Here is an 11207-nt window from a genome sequence, read left to right as displayed (position 1 = left end):
CCATATGCCTTTGCCTTTGTTGTTATATGATATTGGTCGGTTTTTGTATTGATTTGTTGATGATAAACGTACCTACATGTTATCTGGGTTATAAATGTGAGAATGTTGTCGATATATTTGGGGATTCCGTATTATAGGCCAGTACACATAGCGCCAAAAAGGGGGTTGCGATCGTAATTATTCCGGTAGTCCCAATTTTTTTATATGTTTTATAAACTGATCCCATGATGTATAATCTGAATTTCCGACCATGGCGCACCTGTGATCCCGCGCCACCATTTAAAAAAAAACCGGCTGTAATCGCGCCAAAATCTAGTTTTTCCAAAATATCTCATTCTCAATGCAAATTTTGGCTAAATTAGCTAAATAATTAAAGTAAAACATAAAATTACCTACAACTTTTGTGAAAACAATTTTCTTCAATCTCTAATAGGTACCGAGGTAGAAAGTCGTAAAGGTGCGTATATTTTTGAAATAAACAAGTTTTTTGCGCGACTAGCTTTGATTTTTTGTAAATATCTCGCTTCCAGTACAATTTTGTGTAAAAATTATTGATACTAATTTTGTAGAAAATAAAATTTCATAAAATAAATAGGTATATAATTTATGTGTTTTAATTCTAATACCTATCCAAGCTCTAATCCACCAAAACCAGGCCAAAAATTGAAACAGAGGTAAAGTGTTTTAAATTTCATTCCTTAATTTTATTTTTCTTCAACAATTATTGTTGTGAGAACATATCAGTTGACAACAATCGTCATGCCTGCGTCAGACCTAGCTATAAGGGGCTGGAAACGGCATGCACGTTAGTGTCATAAGAACTAGAGCCAGCAAATAGTGAAAACTTTTCAGGTTCATTCATCTCTGGTCCGTGCTGAAAAATAATGTCAGTTTTTGTTAATTTTTTTAGAGCGCTTATTTAATCATATAAAATTAATATTATTTACTTTATATTTACAGAAATTGTGAAAAAATTACCATGTTGAGTGTCGGTATAGCGTTTAACACAATACTCGTATTTTCTTTATTATTTGCAATATTATCTGGATGAAGTCTTGCGGAATTTTTCCTAAAATGAGAAATATTGTTAATTATTTATACTGTCTCTATTCCCTAATTATTTAGAGATGTATTAAGACATGCCCGACAAACTTTCACCAACAATTCCTGAGCTTATTTGGTGTAAAAAATGCATTTCGGTAAAAATAAAAATATGTCACCGGAAATCAAAATTAATTTACTTCTTATACTCCAAATTCAATATGCTCAGAAGTTTATCGACTGCGTATATATGTATATATCTACATTTATAAAATTATTTAAGCTGACATTGTACAATTATGTTCTGTAAAAAACGTATCCCAAAGATCTATTTTTATGTGTGTATTTAAGTAGTAGGTACCTTCTCCATTCCGTTAAACATTTTCCTTGGTGCCGTAATTTTTTTCGGGATAAAACTCCTTTTGTCTTCCGTTTTCCCATATTTAACTGAAACGTAAGTATATATTAGCCAAGAGATTTATTATAAATTGGTTCAATTTTACCTTAAATTTGAAAATCATTTCAACGTAAGTAAGTGCAGTAACTTGGGGAGATAATTGCACAATTCTATTTACAACAAATGATCTAACAATCTAAACTTAAAAGATTAATGACTCTTTTTAATATTCGAATGACTTTAGGTACTTTATAGGTGACATATGTCTAATTGTCTGTATGGAGAAAAACTTTCGATGTAGAGTTTTTGTTTTATGGAAAAAAAACTTTCGAATTTCAAAAATTTGTTGTTGGGTAATTTAACTGGTTTTGGTGGATTAGAGCTTGGATACATATTAGAGTTAAAACACATAAATTAAATACCTATTTATTTTATGAAATTTTATTTTCTACAAAATTAGTATCAATAATTTTTACACAAAATTGTACTGGAAACGAGATATTTATAAAAAACCAAAGCTAGTCGCGCAAAAAACTTGTTTTTTTCAAAAATATACGCACCTTTACGACTTTCTACCTCGGTACCTATTAGAGATTGAAGAAAATTGATTACACAAAAGTTGTAAGTAATTTTATGTTCTACTTTAATTGTTTAGCTAATTTAGCCGAAATTTGCATTGGGAATGAGATATTTTGGAAAAACTAGATTTTGGAGCGATTTCGGCCGGTTTTTTTCAAAATGGCGGCGCGAGCACAGGTGTGCCAAGGTCGGAAACTCAGATTTTACATCAGGGGACCAGTTTATAAAACATATAAAAAAATTGGGACTACCGGAATAATTACGATCGCGAATCGGTAATTGCCCTGGAGTATTAGTAATGAAACGAACTCTTCACAAACACTTTATTGAAATATAAGAGAATACCACTCCTTAGTAAAAAACTCCTTTTATTTTACCATAATTTATTAGATATTCCATTGTTACAACTAACATGACTGTATAATTAGAAATTAATGTAAAAGCCCAGTAGGGCGTAAATAAATAAAACTAGGAAAACGATTCTAGTGAAGGGGCACTCTATAACATTCTGTGCCGCTGGTTGTGACAACCGGACAGACAGCCGCGTCGCCAAGTGTCGTGAAAAAAAGGATTAATAGTAAAAAAGTCTACTTGGGCTAGAAATGATACATAATAACATAACGACAATACTTTAGTGTCATCTTTTTTCTCAAGTGCCTACACATTTACGCATTTAATAATGTATTCTTTTGTATTGGTTATTATTTATATTTATATTTATTATTTATATAAAAAACCTTTACTCACTTGAGGAAGAAGTTAAATTATAAAAAACAGAAAATTTCACTAATAGATTTCAAAGTAATCGTTTGATTAAATAAAAAAAATACGTAAAAGAAATGACCGGAGCGACGGGCCGGGTGACACACAACCTTACAGGCCGGAACTTTGGCGGCATCTGAATCATTAAGCCGCGTCCAAATACGTGGCAAGCCTCTGCAAGCGTCCACAAGTCCCAGCGTCTGGTGCCGCGCGTGTGGCTTGGCTTGCGTAGGCTTGCAAGAGCTTGCGAGAGCTTGCCGCCGATCCGATCGAGGTCGGATATTTTGGCCCAAGCGGCAAGCGCTTGCGGCAAACGCTGGCGTGGCATCCACACGTTGGTACAACTTACGGACTAATAAACAAAAATTAGAATATTAAATGAATTATTTGGTACGCTTTCTATGGATTTTAATCATCCACCATCTTCTCTTTCGAATTCTTCGCTTTCTTTCGTTTTGTTTCGCTTTAAAATAGAAATAGGTTAGCGCAAAAATGACAGCTGATAACAGCTGCTTCGACGTCCGCCATCTTTGGGCGCTGCGAATAGTGCAAATGTACTGGCGCGCTTGCAAGTGTGGGGTCGCCAGCGCCAGCCATTCGCTTGCCAGAGCTTGCCTGAGCTTGCGACAAGCAGCTTGTCGCAAGGATCTGGACGTAGCATAACGTAGTAACTCCTTACCAACGCGCACACAAATATACTACGAACAATCCAGAGTTTTGAAGTACTGGCGGTCGACTTTCGTGTATCTGGCCAGAAATTGAATTTTCGCGAGTGTTTTTATTTTAATTAATTCTTATGAATACATTAATAAAATTTCTAATCTTTTGTGAGGGAGTCGTCGGAAAGTTACTAACGGCCGCTGTTCCCAATCCTAATAATCAAATTCTAAGCGAATCACCACTGCACTACGTAATTCCAACACACAATAATTGCTTAAGCAAGCCGCCCAATCTAAGCCAGCCGGACAGCTGGATTAGCCATTTAAGCAATATGTAAGGAAAAAAACTAGTTACAAAAAGTGTCGACAGAGTGAAAAAATACCGCGAATCAACGATCAAATGTCACTCTGACAATCGACAGTCGCGCTCCTTTCAGTTTTTTGTGTTGCATTTGTCATTATGGTTTTAAAATGGATAGAGCAGTTTTAGACATTTTAGATATACTAGATATTGCGGAATGGGCCGAAGTAATCGATGAAAACATCGGGTTATACAGGCGGCGACAGGATGTGGATGTCAATTACATCGAACTATTAAATGACAAAGAATTTTTTGACCGTTTTCGTATGACGAAAACGTGTTTTTTGTATATTTTGAACCTAATTGAGGAGAATTAGGTTCAAAATAAGGTAAAGAAAGGTAAGTTTTTATTTACGCAAGTGTCATTTTTGCGATCAATGTGCGAAATATTTTGCGCTTACCTCATGTCAGATCTGAAAACCTTTCTATTCTATCAATGTAATGTTATTCTTCGCACGATTTGCTTTGATCTCCATTTTAAGGTTTGTTTAGGTTTGTTTTGCTGTCGCACGGAGAAAAAACTTACGTCGATCTGCCAAATCAAATGGGAAGTCCCGATTGGTCCCGATTGTGGCATCACGTTCAAGTTGTCACTTTATTTTTAATATATTATATACGTTAGTTTAAAAAATATGAAATACCAGTGGATGATGATCTGGCGTGTAAATAACACAGACCATCAGGGAATATTTTATTTCCCTATGAAAAAAAAATTGATTGATCAATGAATTCACTCTGCAGCGAGAAAATAACTTAAGCCAGCCACCAAAATACATATGAACAGAAAAGACTCACCAGAGAATCCCACTTGCAATAAGTTTTGCTCCTTGATCTTCAATTCGGTGGCAGACGGCAGATAAGCACAAAATATATTTTAGTTCGCACTATGAGATTATAAGATCAAGCTCTCAAGAGAGTAGAATTATTAATATGTGAATCAGCACATTGCAATTCCACACGTATGTCACATTATTGTCAAAAAAAATATTTCAAACATTTCAGTCCTCAATAGACCTCTTTTGACAAATGATCCAAACTTGATGAATCCAACTGATCAATGCAAAAGGCGTCGGTAATCAGTTATCACACATGCAGAGCAAAATCCATCCAAAATTGACCAGAGATGTCTCTTTTGTCCATTATATATATTAAAAATTAATTAATTCATACATTATGTTTATATTTTTAAAAATCTATTCACATTAATTTTAAATTAAATTTTAAATCGACTGCTTCTCCAACCAGTTTACGAATAACGGTATTTAAAGAAGTAATGCGTATTAATAAGAGTTACAATAATTAACTCTTTAATATTAATTATAAGAATTAATATTAAAGAGTTAATTAATTATAATTATTACATAGAAAGTTTTTTAATTTGATGTCATTTTATTGTCTATGGTAATGTGTGGTAGTGTGTTTTCAAAGATAAAATGATTGGGAACAACGCAAATCGAACGTTCCCTACAAAATGCTTAAAAATCGCTTGGCTGAGCAAAAACAAAGATTTGAACTTAGATAACGATTAAAAAGTTGGGAACAGCGGCCGTAATTCATCGTCTAGAAAAATAAAATCTGGTACTTGCCGCTTATCTTATAACATTTTACATTTAATAAAATGTACTTATCGTTTTACATAATATATTTAATTGTAAGGTCCTGTTTTTATTAATCTTAAATATAAATAACTTGCATCCCTTCGAATCCCTCTAGAAACATTTAAGATTTTAGTAATAAGCTCATCAGAAATAATTAAAATGTGAGCGTCGGGGCAAATCCCCGTTATCAGGGTATTGTGTCGCAATTAAGATTGCCTTTATCTGCTGTGACTTCTTTTTATGATTTGAAGTTTTATATATACCTATACCATTATATATTTTTAAACATATTGTCGCCTCCAATTAACTTCATATACATCTTTGTAATTTGTAATTGCTTTGAAAAATTTATATAGGTATGTGACTTATTGAACATTGCACATACGAGAAATATTATTATATTTCACTATCCATAAAAATAAAAAATAATTTAAAAAATATGTTCATATATATATATGTATATGTGCGTATCTCTTACCTGTTTATTATTTACTCTGCGCAACAGAGACACAAAGCCTGTATTAATTTATGTACTTTTATAAATAAGTGAACTACGCCGCGAACTATACACACATACTTTTAACTTAGCGTCTCGGTACCTACATTTCGTTTGCAATATGATATTATGAAGATTTACATTCGTATTATGATATTATTATATGAATGTAAGTCTATCTTAGTAGAAACAGTAGTTTCTACTCTATTGTACTCTATTTTTCATATTATGATGTTATTATATGAATGTAAGTCTATCTTTCAACTCTATTTTACGCACGTAAACAGTTTCTATTGATAAATTTAGTTTGCCTTTATCTGCTCTAACTTTTTTTTGATTTGAAGTTTTATATATACCTGTACCATTATAAATTTTTTAATCATATTATCACCTTCTATTAACTTCATAGATGCCGTTGTAATTTGTAATTGATTTGAAAAATGTATGTAAGTATATGACGTATTGAACATTGCGCATGATAAAAATATTATTATATTTCACTAAAGATTAAAAAATATAGACATGTGTGTGTATGTATATGTATGTGTATAATATTTACGTGTATTTCACAAGTAACTCAAGACTCACATATACCAACAATTCACTTAGGTATACATGATGTAATTTTAGACAAGATTATATATCCTATATATCTTATAAATTAATATTTTGTTTATGCTAAAAATTTCATTTCTTTTAACTTCAACCGTACTATTAAGATCATCGCGCACTTCTTGCATTTTTATCATTTTTATTTAAGCTTCCGTTGAATATGGTCATAAATATGTTTTTTTTTTTTAAAACAAAAACAAAAAAATAGCTTTTTCTATTTCCTTAAACTTTGTTATCTTCTTATATTGTTTTTGTATTGTCTATAATCATATGTTTTGGAATTCTATAATTCGTCGAGTAATCAACGTATTATTTATCCACAACCTTACACCATTCCCCCATTCTACTCTCACTCCCCCCCTCTTTCCTAACATGCTCTCCGTACTTGCTGCTCACATTTATTTATAAAAATAAAATATCCTTTGTAGACACACTAAATGGCACACACATCAATGAAGTAAAATATATCAGGAACCTTGGGGTAACACTGGATATTAAATTAAACTTTATCCAACACACTGATGACATCATTAACAAAGCCAATAAAATGCTGGGATTTTTAATTCGCATAGCAAAACCCTTCCACAATATAAACACTCTATATTCCCTTTACACCTCATATATTCGCCCGCACTTAGAACACTGTACACCGATCTGGACTCCTTTATACCAAGCCTATATCGAAAGAATAGAAAGAATTCAAAAAAAAATTTTAAACACATAAATTATAAACTAAACTTACACTTCTCAAAATATACCGAATCCATTAAATTTCATAATTTTAACTCCCTCCAAAAACGACGTCTAATTTTTGATCAAATCCTATTATTTAAAATCCTAAATAATGGTCTGGACTCACCAGAACTTACCAATTTAATAATTTTTCATATTCCGCCTAGATCAACCCGACAATCTGATTTATTTTATCTATCCTCGTGTAGAACAAACATTCGAAAAAATTCCCCAATTCCTCGCATATGTGCACAATATAATAAAAAATTTTACAGCACTTACATTTTTGGTAATAACTTAAAGAAATATCGATATGAAGTAATGCGTACGATCGATTTTTAATATGAGAGTATGGAATGTATCGGCAGCATCTCCTATCCTCTTCCTATTTTCCTCTTCCTATCCTCTTCCTATTTTCCTCTTCCTCTCCCCTTCCTTTAACACCAAATTAATTTTAAGAAACTAAAACTTCATTTCTAATGCACTTTAACATAAGAAACTTCTGTGGCTTGACTACAATTAACTTGTATATTTATATCTATCACTGCATATTATATAAAAGCTGTTTGTTTCTTACAAAATAAATACATAAATAAATAAATTTATATTTCACTATTTCACCAGTATAGTATAACATCATGCGTGTCCTTCATAAAACTCTGCATTAATTTTTTTTATTATTTTTTTTATCTTTTATCTTTACCAAAATTATTTACACTTATAGAAAAACTTACATAATTCACGATGATTACTATTGTGTATCAAAACTGTAGAGGACTACGCACTAAAACAGACATATTTCACAATAATATTTTATTGAATGATGATTGTTACATATTCGGTATTTCTGAAACTTGGCTAATTAATTCTATTTTAGATCCGGAACTAGCACCAACAGAATTTTACAGCGTTTTCAGACGGGATAGATCAAATAACATTACAATTAATGGCATAAACAACCAAGAAGATTCTCGTCGAGGTGGTGGTGTGACGATCATAACACATAACAATCTTAACGCCTACCCTCGCGAAGAATTGATCTGTAATGCTGAATGTATCTGGGTAACTATTCCCCCTTCTAACTATACCTCCAAACGTACTATCCATGCAGCCGGTGTTTATCTGCCACAGGGACAATGGTATGAAACTGCACTCAATTCATTCCTTTGTTAACTTGCTAACGTAAAAGATCAATATCCCAATGACATTTTACTTGTAATTGGAGATTTTAATATGCCTACCGTAACATGGAATATATATAATAATAATTCACACTTGACACCTGAAAACTTGAACACAATTAGTTCCTCACTTGCTGACACAATCCATTATTCTGAATTAAAACAATATAATTACATAAAAAATGCAAATAACAGAATCCTGGATTTAGTTATCTATAATGAAAAATGCCAAGTATTTCGTGCATGCGATCCTCTTGTCAACGAAGACTCGCACCACCCATCACTCAAAATTATACTAAAAATCGAAACACTTCCTATTATTCACGCCCCACCCAAAGAAATTTATCAGTTTACAAAAGCCAATTACGACTTAATTAACCAACATCTGTCAATGACAGACTGGTCATTTACTCAGGAAAATTCGGATATTGACGTAGTAGTCGATTCTTTCTACAACATTTTAAACAGTACCATCAACCAGTTTGTCCCTAAACGTATCATCAAAAAGAGTAAATTTCCAAACTGGTATTCAGCTTCTCTAATTAAAATCATTAAAGATAAACAAAAACTCCATAAAAAATGGAAATCCCTTAATAATCCAGTAGACTACATAGAGTTTTCAATCAAACGTACCCAACAAAAAAACTTACAGAAGCATTGCTTTATTCAGTACATAAGTTCAGTTGAATCTAATATTCTTATAAATAATAAACAACTTTGGAACTATGCTAAAAGCAAAATTAAAACAAATGGCATCCCACAAATCATGCACCTTAAAGATGAGTCAGGCACCGGTGCTCATCAAGTGTGTTAACTTTTCTCTAAACACTTTCAGTCCACCTACGTTAATGATAAGGACACGAATGATCCCAGTATAGTCGATAGTTCCACCTATATGAATAATCATTACCCGATTGGGAACGTCCAAATAAACAATTTTTTGATCAATAAATACCTGAAGAATTTAGACATTAGTAAGGGTGCTGGCAGTGATGGTATATCTCCATACTTTGTCTCAAAATGTGCAAAAAATCTTTCATACCCCCTAACTAATATATTTAGAATGTCACTAAAAGCGGGAAAATTTCCTACAAAGTTTAAAGAAGCAACTATAATCCCTATTCATAAAACAGGTTCTAAAAGCAACATTGTAAACTACCGCCCAATCTCAATTCTAACGGTATTTAGTAAACTCTTTGAAAAAATTATCTACGATCAAATTTATACAACAATTGTTCGCAACATACAAAACCAACAACACGGATTTCTGCAAAAAAGATCGGTACTAACAAATTTGGTAAATTTCACGGAATATTTAACGAGCAATATGGACAATAGAAACCAAGTAGATGTAATCTACACTGATTACTCTAAGGCCTTCGATAAAGTAAACCATTTCATTCTAATTAAAAAATTAAGTCAAATAGGCATCCATGGTGACTTACTTCGGTGGCTCACTTCATACCTTCGGAGCAGACTTCAATGTGTATCAGTTGCGGGAACTAAGTCCAGTTTCTTTTCCGTGCCCTCCGGTGTACCTCAAGGTTCTCATTTAGGTCCATTATTATTTAATGTGTATATTTATGATATTCATAAATGTTTTTTACACGCCAATTACCTAGCATATGCAGACGATAAAAAAATCTACTTAGTTATCAAATCAATCGAAGATTGCATTAAACTTTAAGAGGATCTCAATCGTCTTTTCGACTACTGTGAATCAAATAAACTTGTAGTAAATACCTCAAAGTGCAATAAATTATCATTTACATGTAACAAAAATAAAATTTCCTTTGATTATACATTAAATGGGACACATATCAAAGAAGTAGAATCTATCAGAGACCTTGGGGTAATACTGGATGTGAAATTAAACTTCATTCAACACACTGATGCAATCATCAACAAAGCCAACAAAATGCTAGGATTTATAATACGTTTAACGAAACCTTTCCGCAACCCTAAGACTCTATATTCACTTTACACAGCGTTCATCCGTCCCCACCTAGAACACTGAACACCGATCTGGACTCCTTTTTACCAAGCTCACATTGAAAGAATCGAAAGAATTCAAAAAAAAAATTTTAAACACATTAATTATAAACAAAACTTACATTTCTTAAATTACACCGATACTATTAAATACCACAACTTCAACTCCCTTCACACACGACGTTTGATTTTTGACCAAATCTTATTATTTAAAATTCTTAACAATGGCCTCGACTCACCAGAGCTAACCAATTTAATAAATATTCATATTCCAACAAGATCAACACGGCAATCCCATTTGTTTCATTTACCTACATATAGAACTAACTTTAGAAAAAATTCACCCATTCCACCTATATGTGCCCAATATAATACTAAATTTCAAAACATAGACATTTTTAGCAGTACACTTCACAAATATCGATTAGAAGTAACTCGTACGATTGAAAATTAATACAATAGTATGGAATGTATCCAGAGCATCTCCTATCCTCATCCTAAATTCCTATTCTTCCCCTCCTCACCTATAATATATTTATATATATATATATATTTTTTTTATGCAATAAAACTCCATCTCCAATCAATTCTAATATAGGAGACTTTTTTGGCTTGACTATAATTAACATATATATATTTATATTTGCTCTGTTAAAGCTGTTTGTCTCTCTACAAAAAAAAATAAAAAATAAATAAAATAAAAATATATATAAACCTTCCGGAAGAAATTCTCTAACTGATAGTGAAAACTCTATCAATATCCGTTGCGTAGTTTATCTTATACTATTTAAAGATAA

Source organism: Hesperophylax consimilis, chromosome 7, assembly GCF_061612785.1.
Source record: "Hesperophylax consimilis isolate HC1 chromosome 7, BYU_Hcon_1.0, whole genome shotgun sequence".
NCBI lineage: Eukaryota > Metazoa > Arthropoda > Insecta > Trichoptera > Limnephilidae > Hesperophylax > Hesperophylax consimilis.
Note: the sequence above shows the minus strand (reverse complement) of the source record.